Below are 26,989 nucleotides of genomic sequence, written 5' to 3' on the forward strand. Positions count from 1 at the left end.
TCTTCTTCTTCTTCTTCTTCTTCTTCTTCTTCTTCTTCTTCTTCTTCTTCTTCTTCTTCTTCTTCTTCTTCTTCTTCTTCTTCTTCTCCTCCTTACCAGGATAGAATACTGAGTCACTGTGACCTTTCTCTTTTTAACCCCTCATGACTCAACTTTGCCTTCGAATCTCAGAACATCTTCCCAAAGAAGTTTCTTCAATTTGAAAACTTAAAATCAGGTGAAGTGAGCTACGTATCCTGAGTTCATTTATTATGTGAATGTGATGTGAGACATACTACTTCCTTGTCTTTCATGCATCCACATCTGTCGAACGGATAGAGGAAGAGAAATTTGCTAATGAACAACCAAGGTAACCTTAAACCTGAGGGGGGGGGGATAGTGTAAAGGAAGAGGAAACCTGGTTTAGTAAGCACTGATTTCAATTTACTCAACTAACTTGGAGCAAACTATTCTTCCAGGAAACTTCTGTTCATAATTTACTAACTCTTCTCTTGGTACTGAATTTATAATTTTTGTTGTATTAGTATATATTAACTTAACTCTAAACTAATTATTAGGGAGTCATCGGCTATGGCTGACAGAAAAATCAAATAAATTGCTCACAAACTTTCTCCTTTTTCTCTATTCCTTCAGACACAATCTCCCAGTCTCATACCCAGGGCTTCAACAGAACATCAGCTATGGCCTTCCATCCACCCAGGCTACATCTACTGTGAATCTCACAGACCATCAACTTCTAACTTCTAACTCCCCCAACTTGTGGCTGTGTCCTACCCTGAAACTCCAGCAGACACCCAACAGCATTAACCAAAGGGCTGCTCCTCACAGGGTAACCTGTAGGCTGAAGACAGACTCACAGCCATCCTACTGCTCCTGAAATCCGGTCTCTCCACATTCCCCTCACAGGCATCCTTTCCAGTCTCATCTCCAGTTCTGTAGCTGGAAACCTGCTGAGGTCTCCCTCTTCTAACTCTATCTATAAGAAATCACAAAAACCTTCTGATCCAATCTATCTTCCCCCCACTCATCCAAGTATCCCAGCCTAAAGTATCCTCTCCTCCCCCCCTCCTTGCAGGAATTCCAAGTGAACACACCAGTTAAGCAGGCCAGGAAAACAGGCAACATAACCCACACTCTCCAAAAATCCACAGAGGAAATAGAAACTAAGAAACAAAAGACCAACACGGTATTCATGATAAACGTCCTGTAGATATTAGGGATACAAAGAACACACCTAACATAATAAAGACAGTTTACAGCCAGCCTATAGTCAAGATCAAATTAAATGGAAATAAACTCCAAGCAATTCCAATAAATCAGGAACAAGAGGAGGTTGTCTACTCTCTCCCTATCTATTCAATATAGTACCTGAATTCTTAAGTAGAGCACTGAGACAGCTGAAGAATATCAACTGGATAAAAGTTGAAATGGAACAACTCTAAGTATTGTTATTTGCAGAAGAGATGATAGTATATATAAGTGACTGTACATTTTCCACCAGGGAGTTCTTATAGCCTGCAATGAGGAGCCTGAGGATGGGGGTTCCAAGACTCCTGGACAGAGAAGCCACTAGGTCATGGGGAGTTGGAAAAGGAGTTGCTCATAGGCTGAGTTGCACGCAGGCCAGGGGTTCTCAGACTCCTAGACATCCAGACTTCACTGGAAGTCCTGGAGGAGCTGAGTCATGGAGGAAGCCTGTGGTGGGTTGAGGATGACTTGGTTTCAAACTGTTCATTGATTGATCATTATGGAAAATGTGTGCATCCCACCTCCTCAGGGTAGACTAGAGATTAAATAACTTTGGTGGGAAGGAACATAAGGGAAGTTTTTTGGCTAAACCCTCAGGGTCTCTAGATACCTTATTAGCTTGGGGAACTCTGTTCTCATCTACATGACTATCGGTTGTGTTTTCTTTTCCTTTTTTAAAAGGATTTATTATTATTATCATCTAAGTATACTTTAGCTGTCTTCAGATGCACCAGAACAGGGTGTCAAGTCTCATTACAATGGTTGTGAGCCACCATGTGGTTGCTGGGATTTGAACTCGGGACCTTCAGAAGAGCAGTCAGTGCTCTTAACCGCTGAGCCATCTCTCCAGCCCTAGGTTGTATTTTCTATGTGGGAAGTGCAGGAGTTGCTCCAGGTCAGGAATCTGGTATGGAGTAAGAAGCTGCCTACCATCTCAAGTGGGTGCCTAGGTGCCGGAGGTCTCTGAACCTGCTCAACCTTACCAAGTTTCCTGGAACAGTCCATTGTCCTGCACTCAGATGTTTTAAAAAGCAAACAAACAAACAACAACAACAAAAAAACCCCAAATCCCATCATGACATTTGCAACCTAGTGGATAAAACTAAAAAAAGAAAAAAAATTTCTCCTGAGCTAGGTAACCAAGACCCAGAAAGATAGATATGGTAAATATTCAGGTATAAGGGGATATTAGCCCTTAAGTAAACGATAACAAAGCTACAGTCCACAGACTCAGAAAGGTTTGGTAAGCAGGAAAGTTGTTGGGGGGAGGGGACTCAGGCATAGCCTTAAGAAGGGGAAATTTAATAGGTTTAAAGGGTAGACTAGGGTGAATGGGTATAACAAGCTGCAGGGTAGATGGAGAGGAAGGAGAAAATGTGGGGAGAGAGAGGTGGAATTGGGGGAAGCATTTCCAGGGCAGTGTTGTGAAAATCTACTTGAATTAATGAAGGTGACCCTAATGAGGACTCCAAGTAATTGGTGATAAAGATTTCTCAACAGGCTGTATCTTGTAGCCAAGGCAAGATTATGAATAGTGGGACTAGGTTATAATCGACTGAGTTGTTGGTCAAGGGAGTCCCATGGAAATCCCCAAACAACCTAGACTGGTACTAGGACAAAAGGTTGTTCTCTGAATACTTACAGAGGGAGAGAGGGTATTGCTGAAGACAATATCCACACAACACTTTGAACATGGAGATTTATTTATTATTATAATCTAAGTACACTGTAGCTGTCTTCAGATGCACCAGAAAAGGGTGTCAAATCTCATTACAATGGTTGTGAGCCACCATGTATGTGGTTGCTGGGATTTGAACTCAGTGCTTTTAACTGCTGAGCCATCTCTCCAGCCCTAGGTTGTGCCTACAAGATGGTGCCTACTTGAAGTCTTTGCCCTTATGTTCTAGTCTGTCTGGTCTGGGAGGGTACTTTGTAGTCTACTGAAGGATAAACATGAACACCATCCCATACACAAAACCTTTGACCGACAGTCTCTCCTACTTGCATACTATGCTAGGGCAATGGTGGAACAGGACTTATTGTGGGAACCAACCAATAACTCATTTCACCTAAGGCCTACTCCATGAGAAGAAACCCACACCTGACACTGATTTGGTAACTAAGAACTAGACTATATAGCCTAGAGAACTAGGGTAAACCAGACACTACTGGTCTTAAAAAAGAATCAATGAAATTGTTCCTAAAGATATTCTGCTCTACTAAGTGTATTTTCTTAGCACACTGGCTGGCATGTGAAGGATGGCTGAGGAAGTAATGACTGAGGACAGACACATCGAACACTATTATAGCTCTAAAATGGGGCAGAAAATAATAGAGAGGAAATCATACAAAATGCATATGCTAGAAAATGGGCAAAGACTATACAACATTTCTTAACCGTTAAGTACATGAAAGGCATGTTTCAACTTTCTTGGATGAATGGATCACTTTGATTTTGACATTCTTTCCCTTTTTCTTGTCTCATCCCCCAATTTCATTTCTTTTCTTTCTGTTATTTCCCCCCACCTATCAAACCCTGCCAATAGATACAGAAAATACATGAAACTTAATGGCTTATGCTCATTGTATTGTGGAGCTAGACATAGTACTAAGTGCAGTTGGTGAATTCATGATTTAATCTGCAATGGTGATCTTGGCATCATCTTCAGCTTGAAGATTACAGGTCTGAAACATGCAAATCTTAAAACACGCACCCTCTCATGCAGCCATAAAGATCTCGAAGCAAGATTTTCAACTTTCCTCTTGTCTTTTAAGCACTCTTTGCTTAGTTGTAGACTGGTTACGAACTAAACTGACTATAACTCTGCTTCTTTAACTATGATTTTAAAAGGGTGTAGTTTGCAGTTGAGTACTTTAAAGACATATGCCATCCCTCACACCTCTTTTTAACCAGTGAAAATGTATTTGAAATTCATTTTAAGGATAACGAGTGTGAGCTGACTCAGTGCAGCTTCTGAGGTTCCATGGGATGTAACTCTCACTAACCCGCACTCAGTGACATAAGCTGGTAGCTTGAAATTGACCACGGAGGGAAAATTTCCACCATAGAAGTTGGCAAACACTACAGGCCGATAATTTTCCCTACAGAGAAAGTTGTTAAATATTTACAGCGCACCACTGAAAGTCATCGTTGATGTCTCCAGTTACAACTGCATAGCTTTTCCACTTGGATGTTGATTCCTTTCGCCCATCACCACACTAATTAAAAATTTCGAAACAGGTTCCAATTGCCCTCTCCTCCTTGTCTAATGAGGTTGAAGTGCTAGATTTTCCTAGACTGTCCAGCTTATGTCAACCTACCATCTGTGGTTATAAACTTTCACTAGATTACAAATACAATTTGCTAATGCCTAGCTAAGAGAGGAACTCAAAAGGAATAATTCAGATACTAAAATGTTACATTTCCTTCATATCTTGACATAGCAGACCATAAGCTTTTGCTGTTGTTGTTGTTGTTGTTGTTGTTGTTTTGTTGTTGTTGTTTAAATTTCTCTAGTGTTTCCATCTGTTATAAAGGACCATCAAGCTAAAGGGGAAATAAACAGAGCCTTCTCTCCTATTGACCTGAGTTATTTAAAAATTGTCCCATGGTCCCAGGTTTTGTCCTTTCTGTTACTATCAAGCCACAAAAATAAGTAGCACATAATAACATAGGACACAAAGTAGCCAGTTCTTAAATAATGGACACAGTAACTAGATTTTGAGGCTGTTATGGACCATGAGAACAAAGAAGCATGAAGAAAATACAGGAGTGGAGTTAATAGAGTAGGCAGAAAAAAAAGATGCATGCTTTAACACTGATCACCAAACATGTCTGTACTCCTACAAACAGCACATTTCCAGCTTTTCTATCTCGTCAATGCCTGAGTGGAAACCAGGCTTTTCTCCAACTCTTCCTGAGCTAGAGATTAAGTGTAGACCACAGAAGCGCACCAGTATGCTCTGTGCATGACTACTTCCTCTCGGAGAGCTAGAGCCACCTGAGACAGTCCTAGACAGACAAATTCAGGCTGGGCTTTCTACCGCTGAGAGGGAATAAGTCAGTCAGTGATTTTTAAGGATGTATGATCAAATTCTGGGGGCAAATAATTAACAGTAATTTAGGATTTCTCATTATATTTCCCTTCCCAAATATAAGGAAGACTCTTTGCAAGAAATGTCCAAACTTAAAAAATAATTATGGAAAACAAAAGAAGACAAGAGAATATGGGAATGTGCAACTTTTCAATTTAAAAAAAAAAAAAACTGTCAAAACCTTCAGTTATACAATGGCCTGTAATTTAACCCTTTCATTTGAAAGTATGGTTACACGTCCCTATATCTGCTAAATTTATCTGTAAAGTTATCTGATTCCGAAATGGTACTGTCACCGTAATTAAATGACACAAAATAATTTTTCACTTTGTTTAAACAATATTTTCATTTCTCTCAGAAACATAATTAAATGCAAAGCATATTCCTTGTGTTGAGGTTGCAAAAAGCACAAATGCCAAGTGGATCAGTATATGTAAAATATGCTAATTGTTGTGAGCTATGAAGCCAGCAAACACCAGAAAGAAGTAGGCTGTGCATTTTACAATGATGTGCAATGTAGATCTACTCTGGTTTGACTTTTTGCTTCATGTTTTTTTTTTCAGCTCGCTCTACCTCTATTGTCTCTTCTCTCAACTAGTTCGGGGTGTATTTAAATAAAGAATGCGCATCTTACAAAGTTCAAGATCATTCGTGTCGTCTAAATTAGAGGCTAAAAATACATCTAAGTGCACACACAGTGTGTTATTACTTCCACTAAATTACCAAAGGCATTCGAAACAACCTTCTAATGTGAAAGTTGTGGCTCAGTAGTTGTGTGGACTGAAGCACATTGCATACGAAAGCCTATTAGAAGACAAATGTCAGGAAGGCAGGTTTACAATCCCCAAGGGAACCACAGTGGACATGGGAGACAGGAAATTGGAGGAAAAATTAAGACTGATAACTAAGTGCAAATTGGTTTTCCTTTTGGTGTAATGCTCTCTTCCACAAACTTAGAGAGATTTTTACTTGTCATCTTGTTTTTCTCTTTTCTGTTTTGTTTTCTAGATTCTAGATTTCAGACAATTCCTAAAATCTATTGGCTGTACCAAATAACTTTATTTTTCTTTGAGTCTACTTCATTTTTACCCCCTGCATTCAACTTTCCATTTAGAATATAACACCTGGTCTCCACCTTCTGTGCCATCCCTCATCCCAGGCACTGTGGAGCATGGCCATCAGACCTTGCTGCCTGCCAGTTTCCATAGAGACCGGATGCTCATTGGAGACCCATGTTCCATTACAACTGCCAGACCGAAGCCGGGAAGAGACAAAGCTGGCGGCCAGTGGGTCTTGCAAGGCCAAGAAAGGTTGGAGAGGCTTTCTCGTCCTTATATCGAAGCAAAACAGTGCCAAACTGGCAGCTTCGGAAGTTACAATCCTGTAGACCAGATCCTGGGGTTCACGGTATCCATTGTGAGCATCACACTCTGATACCAACCCAGAGAGCAGAAGCTGCAGCACACCCGAAGCTTGGACCTCACCCCTTGCTGGCTCTGATCTGTGACAAAAGGCTCTTTCAGATTTACAGTGGCACCCGCAGCTCCTGGGGCACAGAACCATAACTCTCCTGTAGAAACTCCCTGTCTTTCTCTTTTCCGGAATGTGGGATGAGTTTTCTAGGTCATTCATACACGGCAAACTTTTGGACTTAAAAAAACCACATCTCCAAAGTATCCATCTGACTAGGTGATCCTATAAACTATAACTTCAGCGAATTCACAGAAAAGTTGTTCTGTCTACATAAAAACTTTTTCAAGTCTGTTTTATTAATTTCATTATTCAGTATTATCACTAAATCCATATATTCTTAATTATAATTTTTAGGGAGTATTTATAGATCTCTAAGAAACTTATTATATAAATGTTTTCTGTTCTTATATAAAGTATAGTTCATTAACCTATATTTTAATACCATTTGACTATTTAAATATTTACTTTTTTTTTTTTTTTTTGGTTTTTTTGAGACAGGGTTTCTCTGTGTAGCCCTGGCTGTCCTGGAACTCACTTTGTAGACCAGGCTGGCCTTGAACTCAGAAATCCGCCTGCCTCTGCCTCCCGAGTGCTGGGATTAAAGGCGTGCACCACCACGCCCGGCTTTTTTACTATTCTTTTTTTAAAGTTATGTCTAATAAAGTCAATTTTCCACTGAAGGGAAAAAATGGGTGTGTTATAATCATTTAAATTTGCATTTCGTTGGCTGAAAACAATCAGATTCTAAAAGAATAGAAAGGTTGCGTACATATTTGATAAGGTAAGTCTGGGAAGGCTCATGTATTAAAAAAATAAATTTAATATAATTAAGTATCAAATACAACAGAAATCTGCACTGCTAGTTATATTTTTAGAAGAGATATAAAATCTAAAGTACAGGTAAACAATTAAATTAAAATATTAATTTATAATGTACAACTAATATACATATCCATAAAATATATCTTAGCAAAATGAGATAAAGACAATGGGGCAAATTACAAATACAAATATACTAGGTTTTTAATCTGATGTTGTTGTTTTAGCCTCAATTTTAAACAGAAAACAAGGTTTATTAGATTTAATGAATTATAGCCTGAATTTTAAGTACTAGTTATTGATTTAACTTAGCATCTATACAGGAGTTATTTTTCTTTAGAATTGTCATATATTTTACACATTTCTGAAAAATATGATGTAATATTAACATTGTCTCTCTATTGATACTGTTTTTATTATTCCCTGTACTAAATATAAATAATTTCACTAAGCAATCAATATATCTACTTATGTTCGAAGGAGCCTTTATATTTTCTTTTGAACAATATTTCTGTAAATTTTAAATTGTGAAAATAAAATAATAAAAAAAACCTATATTACATGATTTAATGGATAATTTCAATTCATATTAAGCACTAAACTATAGTTATAATGCAGTGTTTTCTGAACATATATTTACTATTTAAGTGGAGTTTTACAATAAAATGTTCTTCAATTACATGAATTTATTTGTCAGATATATGCTTAATGGTGAGAGTGTACCTCCCATGGACATGACTTGAATAGATCACCTAGAAATGACAGTTGTCCATTCAGAACTGTCAATGAAGAGGAAGCAGCAAAACTGAAAAGACAAATACTAAAAGAAGTATCCAGCTGAGAAATGGTAACATTTCAACTATTATCTGCTTTCAAGAAAAAGCCAGCAATTTGAAAATAGCCTTAGGGCAAGGATGGTGCAGAGCCAGTACTGTTCCACCAACAGCTATAAGTAAAAATCTCTAGATCAGAGCCAAAGCACTGCTGGCAGTTGAAAGAACTGAAAGGAAAGACTCACAACCAAGGGAAACAAAACCCATTGAGATTGATGCCCAATGAGAGGAAGCTGGGGATGGTCCAAGGTGAGCCAGAAGGATGGCTAAGCCAGACCACAGGGGCCTTTTCCTGGTAAAAGGATCTCACCTTTATTCTGGAAGCTACTTGTATGCAATAGGAAGCTAGCAAGAGAAGGCATGTGACTTCCCATTCTCACTTACGTTCCCAGAAAGCATTTTTTTTTTTTCTGCTTAATATTAACTCTGTATCAAAGCACTTGATGGAGCGCACGAATCAATGTTCAAATTGAACATAATGCCAAGAACTTGTTGAATTATACAGGTTTAAACCTTATTTAAACGTTTGTAAAGGTGACAAGTCTTCATTTGTTTGTTGTTGTTGTCGTTGTTGTTTTGATTTATATGGTTGATTACTTTCTGGTAAGTGCTTAGATCTGTTTATTGACTTGCACTTTTACTAAAACATATTCTCTCTCGTATGCCCACATTCCCTCCCATTTGATAGAGAAACAAAGACTCATTTTCACTCTAAATGCCATGGACATTTTAGGGGTTTTTTTGTTGTTGTTTGTTGTTGTTTTTTTGTTACTAACAATGATGAATCTTCATTTCATTGCCCATTTTTATTTATTTGCAATACATTTGGGGAGTGGATGTGCTTGAAGTATGAAGGCCCAGCACAACTTGGTGGAGTGAGTTTTGTCCTCCTGCCATGTGGCTTCCAGGGATTGAGTTTAAGCTTTAGGGTTTGGGGGAATAAAAGATTTAAACAACAAAAAAATGTAACCACCTTCATTGACTGAACCATTCTGTCAGTTGTTTTAAACACTGCATCAGTTATTAGGGAGAAAGGAAGATAGTTATTTTAATTTTATGTTTAAAAAGAGTTTTCTTTGTTCAGAATCTTCCTCCTAGTGGTTAAACATAATAGCCATGCAGATGAATAATATTTTCCTAAAAATAAAAATTAGAAAATAGCAAAAAGATTTTTGATTTTTTTCTCTTTATCATATAACTCTACAAATAATTCATCCTTTGAATAATATAACATAAATATAAAATTTTAGTCCTCAAGATAGTAACTGGCATAAATTATTGGTGGAAAATTATTGATTAAAAATTATCAATTAAGAAATTATACATATACTTTAACTCTCATTCCATGACATGCAAATAAATTTGTCTTATAAATATGGGCACACACACAATTCTAAACACATAAACACTGTATTAAGATGATATCACTTGGACACAGCTTCTGAGAAAGATCCCATTTCTGGCTCCAGTCATCAGGCACCTTTCCTGTCTGAGGAGGGGTGTCTGCCCAAGGGGTCTCAAGGCCTGAGCCAGTAGGAGAGCCATCTTTGCTCTGGTGCACTGCTGGGGAGAGGGCAGCCTACAGAAGCAATACAGCTTCTGAGAAAGATCATGTTTCTGGCTCCGGTCATCTGGCACCTTTCCTGCCCAAGGAGGGGTGTCGCCCAGAGCAGTCTCAGGGCCTGAGCTGGCAGGAGAACCATCTTTGCTCCAGTTCACCTAGGCTCCAGTCTGAACTGGTGAGGGTGTGGACCTCAGGAGCTACACAGCTTTGGGACAGACAGAAGAACCCTAAATTACGGGACAGACCCTGTTTTGGGCTCCAGAAATTTGGGCACCTTCCTTGCCAGAGGAAAGGTGGCCACCTGTGAGGGCTCTGTCTGCCAGAGCAGGTTAGAGAGTCATATTGTGTCAGGGTCCCTAGGTGGCTAGTCAGTGCAAGTGAGTGAATAAACTGCAGAGGCAACATATCTACTGGGACAAGCCCTGTTTTGGGCCTACATCTTCAGCAAGGAGGCCCTCTGTGCACATTCCCTACTAGAGGAGAGCTTCCCTGCAGAGAGTAATCTGACCACTGAGACTCAGGAGAGAGCTGGACTCCCAGGAGTAGAAGGCAGGAAATAATCAAACATAGGGTTGAAATCAACCAAGTGGAAACAGAACTATTCAAAGAATCAACCAAATCAGGAGCTGGTTCTTTGAGAAAATCAACAAGATANATAAACCCTTAGCCAGAATAAGTAGAGGGCACAGAGACAGTATTTTAATTAACAAAATCAGAAACGAAAAGGGAGACATAACAACAGATCCTGAGGAAATCCAAAACATCATCAGATCCTACTACAAAAGGCTATACTCAACAAAACTGGAAATCCTGGATGAAATGGAGAAATTCCTAGACAGATACCAGGTACCAAAGTTAGATCAGGATCAGATTAACAATCTAAACAGTCCCATTTCCTCTAAAGAAATAGAAGTAGTCATCAATAGTCTCGCAACCAAAAAAAAAGCCCATGACCAGATGGGTTTCCTGCAGAATTCTATCAGACTTTCAAAGAAGACCTAATTCCAATTCTCCTCAAAGTATTCCACACAATAGAAACAGAAGGAACTCTACACAATTCATTCTATGAAACCACAATTACTCTGATACCTAAACCACAGAAAGATCCAACAAAGAAAGAACTTCAGACCAATATCCCTTATGAATATTGATGCAAAAATACTCAATAGAATCCTCGCAAACCAAATCCAAGAACACATTAAAATGATCATCCATCATGACCAAGTAGGCTTCATCCCAGGGATGCAGGGATGGTTTAATACAAGGAAATCCATCAACATAATCCACTACAAACTCAAAGACAAAAACCACATGATCATCTAGTTAGATGCTGAGAAAGCATTTGACAAAATCCAACACCTCTTCATGATAAAAGTCTTGGAAAGATTAGGAGTTCAAGGCCCCTACCTAAACATAATAAAAGCAATCTACATCAAGCCAGTAGCCAACATCAAAGTAAATGGAGAGAAACTGGAAGCACTGCTTGTGGACGTTGTACATCGTGGTGCGCACTAGGCTCCGCACCACGATGTACAACGTCCACAAGCAGTAAGGACACATGCTCCACTATGTTCATAGCAGCCTTATTTATAATAGCCAGAGATGGAAAGAACCCAGATGTCCCTCAAGAGAGGAATGGATACAGAAACTGTGGTACATTTACACAATGGAGTACTACTCAGCTATTAAAAACAATGAATTTATGAAGTTCTTGGGCAAATGGATGGATCTATCTGTAGGATATCATCCTTAGAGTCGTAACCCAATCATAAAAGAAGTCACTAGATTTGCACTTACTAATAAGCAGATATTAGCCCAGAAACTTAGAATGCCCAAGATAAATTTTTGAAAACACAAGAAACCCAAGAAGGAAGACCATCGTGTGGATACTTTATTCCTCCTTAGGATAAGGAACAAAATACCCATGAAAGGATATAAGTACAGAGACAAAATTTAGAGCTAAGATGAAAGGATGGACTCTCCAGAGACTGCCCCACTCGGGGATCCATCCCATCATCAACCACCAAACCCAGATACTAATGTACATGCCAGCAAGATTCTGCTGAAGGGACCCTGATATAGTGGCCTCTTGTGGCTGGATGGAGCCCAGGGCCCCCAATGGAGGAGATAGAGAAAGTACCCAAGGAACTGAAGGGAGATGCAACCCAGTTGGTGGGACAATATGAACTAACCAGTACCCCCTGAGCTCGTGTTTCTAGCTGCATATGTAGCAGAAGATTGTCTATTTGGCCATCATTGCTAAGAGAGGCCCCTTGGTCTTGCAAATTTTGTATGCCCCAGCACAGGGGAAGGCCAGGGCCAAGAAGTGGGAGTGGGTGGGTAGGGGAACAGGGGCTGGGGAAGGGTATAGGGAAATTTCGGGATAGCATTTGAAATGTAAATAAAGAAAATATCAGAAAAAAAAAGATGATATCACTTTAATTATTTAAAGTGGAGATCAATATGCAGGAACATATGAATCAACAGAATATTCCCTGGGGAACAATCTCTTGTTTGAAAAAAATGTGTAGTAACACAGTGGCTAATGGGATGTGTTTTCCGCTGTTTGATCATTTCTGAATGCACAAAGATTTCATTAATGCTGATTTTGCCCATCTTGTCCATGTTTACATGCTTTGATGTACAAGCCCTTTGTAGTGCCATATTAGATCCAGGGGAACAGTACCCTGCTAGAGCAAGTGCAAACTGATGTTGGAAAATATTAAAGTGAAGGTTGATACTTTGTATAGAATCGTCCAGAAAAAACAGCTTCAGGAATTATACTTTTGATGATTAAAAAAAAAAAAAAGCTAAGGAATACCAATGCCTGCATTCATGTTTATTATTGCATCTTTGTTTGGTTAGGTAATTATAACAGAGTGAAGTGTTTATAAGTTAATTAATGAAATAGATCTTACTAAAATTTAAGATATTTGGCAACCTTCTGACTCTTTAAGTTTAAAAGTTGAATTCTAGAGAGTAATAGTTAAATGGGAGACAAAAGGCATGGATTTAAGACTGACAAACAGTAGGACTGGAAGGAAAGCAGTCCCAGCTGACTCTGTCCCTTACTTTGCACTCAGAAATTCATAGCTGTGTGTCGTATCAAACCTGACTAAAAACCAAGATGGTTTTGAAGTATTGCATTAAGTTCCCAAATGTCATTGTGGACATCGTTTATTGAAAAGTAATGTCAGGATTAATTAGCAGTTTTACCAGAAAATGGATCATTAAACCAGGCTGTATGATTTAATAAGTGAAATATAAAACCTACAGGAAGTAGGAGGCTTCCAGGGGGCTGTTGATGGCTGATGATGAATAGCTGAGGCAATCCAGCCCTATTGGGTGCCGAACCAGTCTACTTTGGGGTGAGGCAAAGCTGAACACATTTAAAAACATTTCAGAGAATCAGCACAGCTCATGGCTTATTGAAATCCATGATTTATTAACAGCCTTAAGTTTTAGGTGACCCTAGTGGTAGATAAGGTTGATGTATTCCCTGGCCATTGCTCTAAGTATGAAGCCAAGAATTGGCCTGATGTTTATTATGAGCCCAATGGACACTGAAGTTTATATCAGAGAGAGAGAGAGAGAGAGAGAGAGAGAGAGAGAGAGAGAGAGAGAGAGAGAGAGAGAGAGAGAAGAGAAATCAAACAGCAACAACAACAAAAAACCTTCAACGTCTCCATAGTTTACTAGCAGAAACATTGCTTTTTCTAAACTTAATAAAAATTTTTATTCACACACAGCATTGTTCTGATTTGTCTTGCTTTTCTTCTTTGTCAGATAAGATCTAAATATGTTTGGAAAACAAATGTGAATTCCACATCTAACCTGCTAAAAAACAGAGGACTTTTTTTTAAAATTACATGCCTTATTGATCCATAGATAGTAGATTTGTGTTTGTCTCTAAATTGCAAGGCCATATTCATTAAAGTTGTGGTGGTTAGAATGAAAATGTCCCTCGTAGCATCTATTAAATGCTTAGTGGCCAGGGAGTGGAACTGTGGGGAAAATTAGGAAATGTGGTCTTGTAGGAGTAAGTGTGGTCTATGTGGAAGTAGGTGTGGTCATGGTGGAATAGGAAGGGTCTTAGTGAAGGAGGTGTGGTCTTAGTGGAGAAGTTGTGTTCTGAGAGTGGGCTTTGGGCTTCCAAAGTCCATGCCAGTCCAGTTTCAGTCTCTCCCTCTTCCTCTTGCTCAACCTTCCCTCTCCCTCCCTTTCCATCTGCCCCACTCCCAGTGTGTGTGTGTGTGTGTGTGTGTGTGTGTGTGTGTGTGCTTGTTTGTGTCTGTGATCTCTCTGAAGTTCAGAATGTAAAGTTCTCAGCTACTGCTATAACATCATGCCTGTCTTTTTCTCACAACAATTATGGAATAAATTTCTAAAACTCTAAGCAAGTCTCCAGTTAAACACTGTCCCTTATAAGAGTTATCTTGGACATGCTGTCTCTTCACAGCAATAGAACACTAGCTTACACTTATCAAATTAAAACATGTAAGTTTTACAAGTTAATGCATTAGAAAATCTATATTACAATAATTTCAACTAAATTTCATCTATAGAAATCTCTCTCAAGGAAATTCTTCTGATGAACACAGACTGAAAAGTTCAAATGTAGTCCGACTATAACCAGATGATAATGCCCGTACTAGACAGCACACAAAAACAAATAAAAATCCCGATGTCAGAAATTGGTTACTTCCTTTAAAGATATTTGGTATTAAAGTACCATACATCCTGCCCTAAACACATACTATAGGCTACTAGCAGTGGTTAATCTTCAGGTAGAGTTGCTTATCTCTGCGAGTTCAAGGACAGTCAGGACTACATGCAGTTTCTAGGATAGGAAGAGATTCATAGAGTGGCCCTTCTCAGAACAAATGAACAAACAAAACAACAAACCAGCAGACCCCGTTCCTGAGGATACCACACACTGGACTCTGAAACATTGAAACAGTAGACTGGCAGTACTTGGAAACTGGAGCACTTGACTAGCTTGGGCAGTGCAATGGTTGCTATTTGAGCTACCAGAGTTGAAAAACAGTCTTCAATCTTATCAAGGTGTAAGCCTTGTGATCTACAATAAACAATGTCCTAAGAAGACAAGTCCTTTTGTTCAATTAAGGTACAAACATCATAGGAGTCAACTTCTTTCTGATTGGATGAAACCAATTCAGCACCATTACAGAAACCCATGCTTAGAAACCAATTCAGCACCATTACAGAAACCCATGCTTAGACACATTTTAATTCCTAGAGGAAAACCATCAGCTATTATTCTGTAAAACTCATATGGTATTAAATGAACTCCTAATGACTTGGTGTTTTATCCATGCACAATACCTATCTCCACCTTAATTAGAACATGTCTTATTTGCAAGAAATGGTAATTAATACAGACAGTTATAAATGCCCAAGGTATAGAGAATAGGAGATTGCTGAATGATCAGCCCCAAAAGAATGTAAGCACTACATGCCCCTGAAAGGTTCAGGCATCATTGCAGAAGAGATGGCAGAAGAAGTGGAAGAGACAGAAGTCATAGTTAACAGCAAGGAAACAATGTCTTCTTGACATAACCAGCAATCTGCACATATGAAATCATAGTTGAAACAACAGGCACAAGACCTCCACAAGGTCAAGCCAGACTGGATCACATCACAGTGGGGAGGTCTGCATGAAGTCTCACTACTAGGAAACGAGTTTTCACCAACTGATAGTAGGTAGGTCGGTAAGAGTCGTTTTTCTATATGAGTATAGTCCTGGTAAGTGGACCATACAAATCTAAGAATACCTGGGCAGTGTCATTCAGACTTGCATTTAAAATAAAATCAAGTAGTCTGGTGGGTAGGGAGAAGGAGCAGAGAGAGGAGGATTTGAGTGGGTGAAAAATTATCAAAATGTATAAAATTCTCAAAGAACCAGTAAAAACACATTTTAAAGTAAAATCTAATAAAAGGTCCATCTTACTGTTTCTAATTTTCTCCTGTTTATAATTTTCAAAAATAAACTATATAGTGTCCTCGATGATAACTTTTTAAAAATGCATCCTATATATTTTCAAATATCTTCTAGTTGCTTCTTAAAAATTAAATAAAGTATTGAAAAAGATGCATTTTCCAATTGCAGTAACTGAATGGGATGTTTAGAATGATCTGAAAGGGGTCCTAGTGGGCAGAAGCATGATAGGCAAAAGACTCTCGCAGAAAATGACCAACTCTGTGTGTTAAAAATCAATAATTGCCTGGGGAGATGCCCAGCGAGTAAAATGCTTGTCAAGTAAGTCAGAGTTCCCGAGTTCAGTTCCACAGCATGACATAAAAGATGTGTCTAGTGATGCAGCCCAGGAACACCAGGAGGGAGAAAGGCAAGGTATCACTGGCCAGATAGCTTAGCTAAATAGGCAAACTCCAGAGCTGAGTGAAAGATCCTGTCTCAAAAACTAATATGGATTATGTTAGAAAACACATAACATATACCTCTTGCCTGCACATGTGCATGCAAGGGCAAGCAAATGTGCATCCCTGTTCATGCCTGGGTCACAACATATAGACACAAATACAATAAATAAATAAATTTAAATAATTAAAGCTCAGAAATGGTGATAAATGGTGAATCTTATTTTTGTTACTATAATATCAGATTTCACTATCGAAAACATCTGCCAGCTAATATCAAAGAAGTCTACTAAAAGGTAGTAGATTTTATGGAAATGTATCCTACAGTTTCATAAAACCATCAATTATAGAAAATGTATCTTATGGATCCATTATAAATTTTGGGGTCATAGGAACACACTCTACTTATTCCAGACAGTTTTCACTCCCATAACTTAGCTGTGGGTTAGTGGAGAAATCTTGCTGCAGGTAACACAGAATTTTCTCAAACAGTACTTGGATATAGATAAATAGCACATTTATGAATTAATGGAAAAAGTGGTACATATATTTTTGACAAAATAAACGATGGTTAACTAATGATATTTAAGAGTAAACTCCACAAGCACATTTACAAAATCACAGGATCAATCAGTAATCAGAATAATATCATTAACTAGATAATAAACTGTTTATTCAGAATTGGAATTTCGCTATTTATTAAGCTCACGAACCATAATGTCATGGCAGTTGTTTTAAACACATAATACTTATTTAATAAATGAATTCTTGACATGTAATGTACAACCTTGCCTTTTTAAAATTAGACTGTATAGCCTCGGAGCACAGGAAATATTGACTCATATGGCAGCGTCGATAAGCATCAAATGTCCCTGTAGACTTGGGCTAGCAAGCTGCTTGTGAATCCAGCAGATGTTTCTACTGTCTGGGCCAATAGGAACCTTATGGACCTTTTTCCCTTCATTTTCTCCCAGGAGCAAATGTTGACACAGCAGAAATTTGGATGCATGCCAAATGAGAAACAGAATGGTCGATGAGAAAGTAGGGTACACTCTTTTCCATAAATAGTGGTCATCAGTGGTTTGGATTGACTATTAAGCCATCTTTAATGGTTTATATTTGTGCATTTGCTACTTCATTTACCAAGTATGTATAATTTATGTCCTTTTTTGATAGCACTTATCCAAGCTTTATAAAGCCAATCTTTGAATACAGTACTGGTTTCAAAATATAAACAAATAAAACAAAAATTTGAGTATATAAAATAAAAAACAGTTTACTTATGGTATTTTTTCATAAAATTGAAAAAAATGTGCCTAACCATTCATTTGTAGTGAATATATCACGACTTTATGTACACTTCATTAATGTAACAGTATTAGACCCAGAACTTTGTAAATCTGGAATTTTTTTAGAAATAAATTTTAGTCATCTCCCGTTACTAAATGGTATTTGTAGTCAGTTGAAATTAAACATATTTTCTGAGGAATAAATTTAACTCATTAAATTTGGCCATTCCTCATCTCTCCCCCCCTTTTCTTCCTCTCAACTATACTGGTAAACAGAATGTTCAATGATTGTACAAGATTTGTGCTAATCATCCATATTCAAGTACTGTTTGTGAAAATTCTGTTTCCCGCAGCAAGATTTCTCCTCTAACCCACAGCTAACTTATGGGAAAGAAAAGTATCTAGAAGAGGTTGGGTGTGTTTCAAAGACTCTGAAACTCATAACAGGACTCTTGATACGTATTCTGTTAACAAAGAGCAAATAGGTGACATAGGGAATCAAACCAACTTCAACAAATTTGTGTTTGTTAAATCTTCATTACTTCTAACACTCTCTGTTGCATAACTACCACGAGTCAGGCATATTTAATTCAAAAGCAAAGAAATAGCCATATTCCCAAGCTCGCAATTGCAGTATGATCATTAGTAGAAGCTATTTTAATAAGGTTAAAACTAACAGTGCTCTAGAACAACATTAACAGTGTTCAATCAATTCCAAAACTTCAGTAAGTGTCTACTGGACAGGAGCCTGGTTTTCATTCGTTTCCATGATTACATTGGAAAGGGCATGTGGTTTGAGCAAAGGAACACAGCAGAAGTGCCTAAGAATTGCTGGCAGTATCTGCCACGTGTTAGGCGCCTAACGTTTGTGAAAAGTGTGGAGAAAAGATGCTCACTCCTACAATTTTTGAATGCCAAAATTCTTGTAGTTTTCCTTCTCTGCATTCTAATTGCCAGAAACTTAATTGTAAACTTTCAAAGACCACATGGAGATCACTGATGATTTTTAGTAGAGATAGAAATTCCAGACCAGAATGCCAGAAACCCTAGCTATGACATAGAAGTACAACACAGGTTTAATTTCCACGAGAGTATTATTAGCAAACATCACTCTTTGGTTAAATGAAGAATCAAGTTGATGCTATTTTGTTTTTTCAGTAAAATATGTTATTCATAATCATATTCATAATTATAAAATAATGAGGAAAAATCCCCTTAGAAATAGAGGATCTTTCATTATGTATGCAATTCTTTATATAGGAAACTATGTGAGGGACTTTCTGAATATAATATTAAGTAATAAATAAAATACAATTATTAACAGTAGGTCCTCAACTAGCTCATGAACTTGTTCATAGATAATAAAAATAGTATACAAGACAAAATTAGAGTAGATTATAGACGGTAAATGAATAATTTGCTTTATGTCTAATTACTAGTGTAATAAACAATTCACATTTAGTAAAGAAAAGTTACTTCATAATAATAATAATTTATATAGCTGAAAAACAGCAGACTAATACGGTCCAATGAAGGACAAATTGAGCAGGAAATTGTCAAGAATAATCTTGCCAAGAATATTCCAGACAAATGATGCTGATATCACTAAATAGGATATGAATGTGTGGGGCTGGAGAGATGGCTCAGCACTTAAGAGCACGACTTACACATGTAATACCAGTCCAAATATTGTAAGTTGCACTTACTATTCTCATTTGTAAATTAACCAAATAAACAACGAAGCAAATCTAACAGTAAAGAAAGAAAACTAATCTTCAGCTCCCCATTGGTGAATGATTCTACGAATGTGCAACTAATATTTGATTTTTGGTCCACCTAAGAAAGAAACCTTATCTGTAAGGCATCCAACCAATAAATACAGAGCAACGAGAAGCTGGTCAGATTAGCACTTGTGGAGAATGAGGCAAGGCATGACTATTGCTTAGTGTAGCTTTACCAATTAGAGATCATATAAAAACACACACCACTGACAGGATTGCAGACTGCAGTAGTTCTTGCACTGATGGCACAGTAGTATCAATAAATTAAAAAAAAAAAAATGTTATTCTCCCTGTGACCAAAAGGGTGACCCATAAAACTTACAACCACAAAACTGTTCAAGCATCTTGACTATCACACTTAAAATGATTTTATATGTGATATCTAGGTGAGAATAAAATTTTATACTCAAATTTAATGTCGATTAAATTTAAGATTTGCTAAGCACTTGTATTGTTTTGAAATACTTTATTTGTGACAATGTACCAAATAAACCACTTGAAAAAGGATAAATTTCTTCTGTAACCCAGAGTCCGAACTGTCAGGCTATGGCAACAGGCAAAGCTTGACAGAGGAGCAGGGCTTACACCATAAGTGGCAGACAGGGAGCAGAGGGAAGGAATTCTCACTTTCTTTCTCGCCTCCCTACCCTTTATCTCTAGAATCCAGGAGGATGCTGCTGCACTCATTTAGTGTCAGTTCTACCTGCACAGCTAATCCTCTATGCAGGTGTTCTCAAAGACCCAGAGGTCTCTGTATAGATCTCCCTCGTTCTTCACAAAGAATAACCAAGGTTAAAGATAACCAAGGTTAAAGATCCTAGCCCTCTTGTGCTGCAAGTAAGCGAGCCTCATCCCAGGCACTTGACAAAGTGGATTTCTTTTCTTTTCTTTTTCTTCTTTTTTCAGTGTATCATTCGTTTATTCAGTCAAGGTGAACAAGTGTTAAATGTGGGGGATATATACAACATATCTTGCTGTGAATGGGCAGGAACCCTGGCTCTTACATTCATTGACATTAGCTTTGAGCTTATGTCAATGATTTGGTATATAAGGTGACCAAATTTCTTTTTAATTTTTTTTTTTTTTAAAAAAAGGATCTGGAGGATATCATCTTGAGTGAGGTAACCCAATCACAAAAGAACTCACATGATATGCACTCACTGATATGCGGATGTTAGCCCAGAGACTTAGAATACCCAAGATACAATTTGCAAAACACATGAAAATCAAGAAGAAGGAAGACCAAAGTGTGGATACTTCATTCCTCCTTAGAATGGGGAACAAAATACCCATGGAAGGAGTTACAGAGACAAAGTCTGGAGTTGAGACGGAAGGATGGACCATCCAGAGACTGCCCCACCAAGGATCCAGACCATAATCGGTCACCAAATGTGGACACTATTGCATATGCCAGTAAGATTTTGCTGACATAACCCTGATATAGGTGTCTCCTGTGAAGCTATGCCAGTGCCTGGCAAATACAGAAGTGGATGTTCACAGTCATCTATTGGATGGAACACAGGGCCCCCAATGGAGGAGCTAGAGAAAGTACCCAAGGAGCTGAAGGGTTCTGTACCCCTATAGGAGGAACAATATGTACTAACCAGTACCCACTGAGCTCGTGTCTCTAGCAGCATATGTAGCAGAAGACGGCCTAGTCTGCCATCAATGGGAGGAGAGGCCCTTGGTATTGCGAAGATCATATGACCCAGTACAGGGGAATGCCAGGGCCAGGAAGTGGGAGTGAATGGGTTGGGGAGCAGGGCGGGGGTGGTATAGAGGACTTTCAGGGTAGCATTTGAAATGTAAATGAAGAAAATATCTAATAAAAATTGTTTAATAAATAATAAAATAAAAAAGGCAAAGCAAAAAAATATTTATTTACATTTCAAATGTTATCCCATTACCCGGTTTCCCCTCTGCCAATCCCTAATCTATTCCCCCCTTACCTTGCTCCTATGAGGGTACTCCCCCACCCATCTACCCACTTCTGCCTCACTACCCAGGCATTCCTTGACACTGGGGCATATTTCTTTGTCCACTGCTGATATCCAACAGTTCATTGTGATTTATATATGAATAAAATATATGATTAATGGATTGTTGCAAAGCATTTGAAAGCCTCCCATCTGATAGGAAGACAGGAAAATAAAAACGATAGAAGGGATCAAAATAACCTTAAGGGAAAGAATAGGATCCAGTTACAATTTAGCATAGCCACAGAAGTAACTCGCTATAAACAGCGAAAGCATCTTTAAAATCAATGACTATTCATATTTTGAACAGTATATATATATATATATATACGCGTACCAACATGTCAACATTTCTCAGGAAAAAATATAAGAAAATTTAAAATGCCAAAGTACTGTGAATGCACTAATGACTATGCTCTTATTTTTTCTTCAGTGAACCTTTTCAAAATTCTCTTCGTTACCACTATTTCAGGCAAAAGGAAAATCAGACACATCTGTATGGGTATCACCTTTCTTTGCTCTCATGCAGATATCAGTACAGAATTTTACAGTCAGGTAGTAAAATAATGGCATCTCTTTATATACACCTCCCTCAACAATGCATATGAAAATAAGGGAGTGCGATAGCCATGACTTCATCTTTCAGTCTGCAGCTTGCATCAGGAAGATTGGAGGCCATCTCTAATGGCACAGAGCTGTTTCTGTAATAACCTGATATACTTAAGAAGCTTTTCCGTAACTTCTTTCAATTTGAGAGAACTTAGTGAAAATTGAGATAATGAACTTCTTCTGAAAGATATATAACGTGGGAAAACTCTTTACAAATGGAATTTGCTTGAATCTAGGCATATTAGGAAAAATAGCAAAAAATAACAGCAAAAGATTATAGGGAAAGGTGCAAGAAATACCAACTCAACATGAGCTAAAGTGTTCAAATATACTCAGGATCAATAGATAATATTAGAGTGTCATAAGAAAAACTGTATACATAATGTATTTATAAAAATGATCATTTTGAAATATAAAATGATACATTTGCATAAACATGACAAAAAAGAAACAAATAATGAATTTGAGATGTTTTAAAGAAAATATGAGTAGAAAATATATAACATTTTTGATAGTAGAGGAAGTGTCTTAGTCAGGGTTTCTATTCCTGGACAAAACATCATGACCAAGAAGCAAGTTGGGGAGGAAAGGGTTTATTCAGCTTACACTTCCTCATTGCTGTTCATCACTGAAAGAAGTCAGAACTGGAACTCAAGCAGGTCAGGAAGCAGGAGCTGATGCAGAGGCCATGGAGGGATGTTCTTTACTGTCTTGCCTCTCCTGGCTTGCTCAGCCTGCTCTCTTATAGAGTCCAAGACTACCAGCCCAGAGATGGCACCACCCAGAAGGGGCCTCTCCCCCTTGATCACTAATTGAGAAATTGCCCCACAGCTGGATCTCATGGAGGCTTATCCCCAACTGAAGCTCCTTTCTCTGTGATAACTCCAGCTGTGTCAAGTTGACACAAAACTATCCAGTACAGGAAGTAAAGTCCAGAATGGGTTAAATTGTTGTAAATGCCACTTTTATTTCCTCAGATGAACGAATGAGATGAGTGCCATAGCCAAGCTGTACAAATGCATGGGTTGAGCAGAGCCCGAGCGCTTCTCTCTCTGTACTAACTATCCTTAGGTCTAGGGCTAGGCACTTCTAGCCACCAACAATCTAATATACTCCTACAACACTTCAGCTTCTGAGAATTACTGCTGAATAAGCTCACCCTTTTCAGTTCTTTCTGACCTCTGGCTGGCTGGTTCAACTTAGCTGTTCTGGCTCAAACTCTTCTCCACGATGACCAATTCCTTTCAGATTCTCTCAGCTTCTGACTGAATTGCTCTGCTTGAGTTCAAACTAACTCTGGAATTTTTTTCTAATCTTCTGGCCTCTTCTCAGTCTCTGGACTCACCTGCCTCTGCTGACTTACCCTGAACTACGTGAACTCACGAGCAAACTCAACTTCACTGAACTACACTGGTACTGACTCCCAACTGAGTGACTTTCTCTGCGCATTGCTCTTAAATAGCTTCTCTTTCCTGGGCTGTTCTTGTGAGAGTTTAGCATATTCTATATCTGACAAATTCTGTCAAGTCTTTCTCCAATTCATCACTCTGTCTGCCCTTCAATTGGATATCACTTTCAAACGCGGCTGCTTCTTTCTCCAAGCTAATTTCATCTTGAGGGTATATATAATAGGCATATCTGTATTCCAGCAAAAGGAATTACAGGTATGGGGCATGTTTGCATTCCAGCTGGATCACAGACACATAGGTCATTGGATGTGATGATCCCTGGCCAGAGCAGCCAGATTTTTGTATTAAAATTCTTCTATAAATTGTGACTCATAGATTATCTTCAAAAATTCATATTACTTAGTACAACTTTCTGACATGTCAAAGACCTATTATGTGCCTGTAATCATATAAAACTAAAGTTGTATAAAAGTGAATTTTCCTTTCCCTTTTGGAAACCTTTGGCTATACAGTGATAATCGTGTAGCTGGGAAATGAAAAGAAAATTTAGGATTAAATTCTGACATCTGGCAGTTATGAGAAATCAATTATTTTATGAGAGACATGCTACTATCCTTTCAAAACATAAGAGTTCTCTAGTGCATAAATTATATTTAGTTACATTGAATAGCAATAGTAACTTCTTTGTATACATTTTGTTCGTCAACAACATATTTATAAGTAATAAGCTGAAATATAAACAGCTAGTTGCAGAGGAGATAGTTATATTGATCTTATTTTATATTGAATTATTTTTCTAAAGTTCACCGTATGCTGAATGTTATTGATAACAAACAATACTACAGATACAGAATTCTAAAATTATATTTAAATTAAAAAGATAATTTGATTTCAGTCATGTACATTTCAATTATAAATAGAATCTTCCCGCCTTCTTCTGTCTCTCTCTTTCTGTTTCCTGCTCTCTCTCCCGTCTAGGCCTTTTCACATTTCCTTATGACTTGGATACCCTAGTTTTTCACACTAAAGTTACATGTCTTCTAAAACTCTTCTGTCATTTATCAATCACTACTTTTTCTCAATATACGAAGGTCAGGTTAAGCATAAGATATGATTTATTCTCCCCAGTTTCAGCTTTTTATTATCTATAATTTTATTGTACTGGGTAGTTACAATGAAAAAAGAAGTATAATTTTACCCTACAAAATGCTTGTGGATTTTCATTATACACACAAGAAGGGGATTTAGCGACTTTTTAATTGCTGAAATAGAAGCATCTGGCACGGATATTGATATGTGCATTAAAGTAATTTTCTAGATCAGTGAATTCATGTTAGAAATGGTTTCTTGTACTAAGTGTATATTTCTTCTTTGGCTCTAAAAATCTTTTAATAAAAATCATCTACTTTTTATATTACTGAATTATTTTAAAGGTAATTTAGTACCTAATAGCATGTATCCTTGGATGGATTTATCTGAATAGCAACTGTGTGTTGGAGCATAGTTTTCTCATAAAGGAGAGCATCATTCGCTTTGCATGTCAGTGAATGCACTTATTTTATCAGATTGCATGAAACTGAAATAATAGAAGATCAATCTCTTGTGCTCTTGTAAAACACAAAGGCAATGAGTGTAGCATCAGATCTATTTGATAGTCCTGAATTTGAAAGATACAAAGATATGTAGGTATCAACAAATATTATCAGCAAATATGAAATGCAAATTGCATGAACCTGATGGAGAGTAATGAAGTCATTTTGAAGACAATACTACACTTCTTGACTATATTGCTACAACATGGATAGGAAAACATGTTGACTGTCAATGAAAACTTCTTGATTCATATATCTTTAATATCTGAATTACAAATCTATACAATACTAATTTCAATATTTATAAAACCAGAGAAGACAATAGTAATGTGAAAATACTATTCAGTGGCAAAAGCTTATAAAACTAGGATAAATGCAATGGCTTCAATGAAATGGACATAGTATTAAGATTTGCAGTGATTATAAACTTTATAAAACTAGTCAATTGGATGTACCTTTGAAGAATAGATTTGATTTGACTATGCAGATTATCAGTATGGCTGGCCAGGCTCATTAAACATTAGTTTTCCTGTTTTCACTTTCATCTACATCACATGGCATTTTTTGATATAATTTAAATATCACACTAGTGCGTTTTACTGAAGGACTGATCGGCACTTCCTGGCTGAGTATGTGTACACACACATGTTAGAGCGCAGCTAAGTTATCAACATTTAATCTTACACGTGGCTGTGTGGTAATGCTGCCTAATTGTTTTCTCCAAGATTGAAATGTCTGTCCCACAGAAAACTCCTTAACCTGGAAGGTAACCAATCCACCCCAGCTTCAAGCAGTCCCTGAAACTGACCAAATTTCCTAGGACTTTCCCTGACAGAGTGAGCAAGAAGTGCTGAGAGTCCTCTTCCAATAGAGAGAAGCTGAACTACAGAGAAGAGTCTCAAGGGAGAAAAGACTCAAAGACTCCTGAGATCGAAACAACTAGACCAATTGAGACACCTAGAGAGAATGTTCTTCCGTTGTTGAGCTTCACGCAGGCTGTTCACTGTGCTCCAGTTGCTCAGTTGTGGGTACCTGTGCTGATGTAGGCATGTGTGATGCTGCTGTCTTTGAATCATTTGTATTCATGCAGGTAACCCCTGTTCCATATTCCTATAAGTAACACCAGTAAAACCCATTTGTTCAGCAAACTGGAATTAGGTGGTATCCATACTTGGGTCTGTCATAGTTTCCCTAGCTGGAATGGTTACATCTCCCCAGAGAAAGTTTTATCACACAACAAGTAAATGGTTTAAGAGTGAGCCTATTAACCAAACCTTCATTCTCTTTGCTTCTGTCTGCTTCTAAAAGTGTCTGAGGCACACAAACTCTTTGTCAATATATTTTATACACACAACAGAAAATACAATATTACACCAGCTTAAAACGTCCCAGTGTATTTACTATTTCTTTTGGTAAGACAAAGAAAATCATGTTTTGATTTGTGACATTTTTGGTTCAACATAGGAAGAAATGGGAGAAATTCTAGCAATGCTTTCTGATTTCTGAGAAAATTTTCCTAGGAAAGATAAAAATCCATTCCTTAGTTCATTGCAGAATGATACATCTAGAAAACGTCAAGTTATTTTTGGGGAAAAAAAAAGTGGTTCTTGTGAATATGTCCCAATAACCTAACGTGTTCTCTGTCATTCCTCTACAAATATTTTATTGCATTTAAAATGTTTATTTTTGTTCAGTTTTATCTAAAGGTTATCAGCAATTTTCCAAAATATTTCCATTACGACTATTCATTATTCAAAATGCATGCATGAAGGTGAACAATGAAAATTGAAAAAAAATTAAAAATTATAACATGCATATCATACTGTGTATCTGTATTTTGATTGAAAATGTATGACGTTTCAAAAGCAAGGGGTTTTTCGGTTGGTTGGTTTTTCGTTTTTG

General features: G+C 37.6%; 1 protein-coding gene and 1 long non-coding RNA gene across 4 annotated transcripts in view; one reads left to right on the forward strand and one right to left on the reverse strand.

Annotated features, from left to right (window-relative positions):
* Cadm2 (cell adhesion molecule 2) overlaps positions 1-26,989 on the reverse strand; it is a 949,182-nt gene that overhangs the window by 232,453 nt on the left and 689,740 nt on the right. The gene's annotated exons all lie outside the window — the stretch shown is intronic.
* Positions 6,586-17,695, forward strand: LOC110329619. Its single transcript, XR_002380927.1, has 3 exons — positions 6,586-6,759; positions 8,333-8,482; positions 17,406-17,695. It is a non-coding gene; the product is annotated as an uncharacterized LOC110329619 (long non-coding RNA).

This window comes from Mus pahari, chromosome 12 (genome assembly GCF_900095145.1).
Source record: "Mus pahari chromosome 12, PAHARI_EIJ_v1.1, whole genome shotgun sequence".
Classification (NCBI taxonomy): domain Eukaryota; kingdom Metazoa; phylum Chordata; class Mammalia; order Rodentia; family Muridae; genus Mus; species Mus pahari.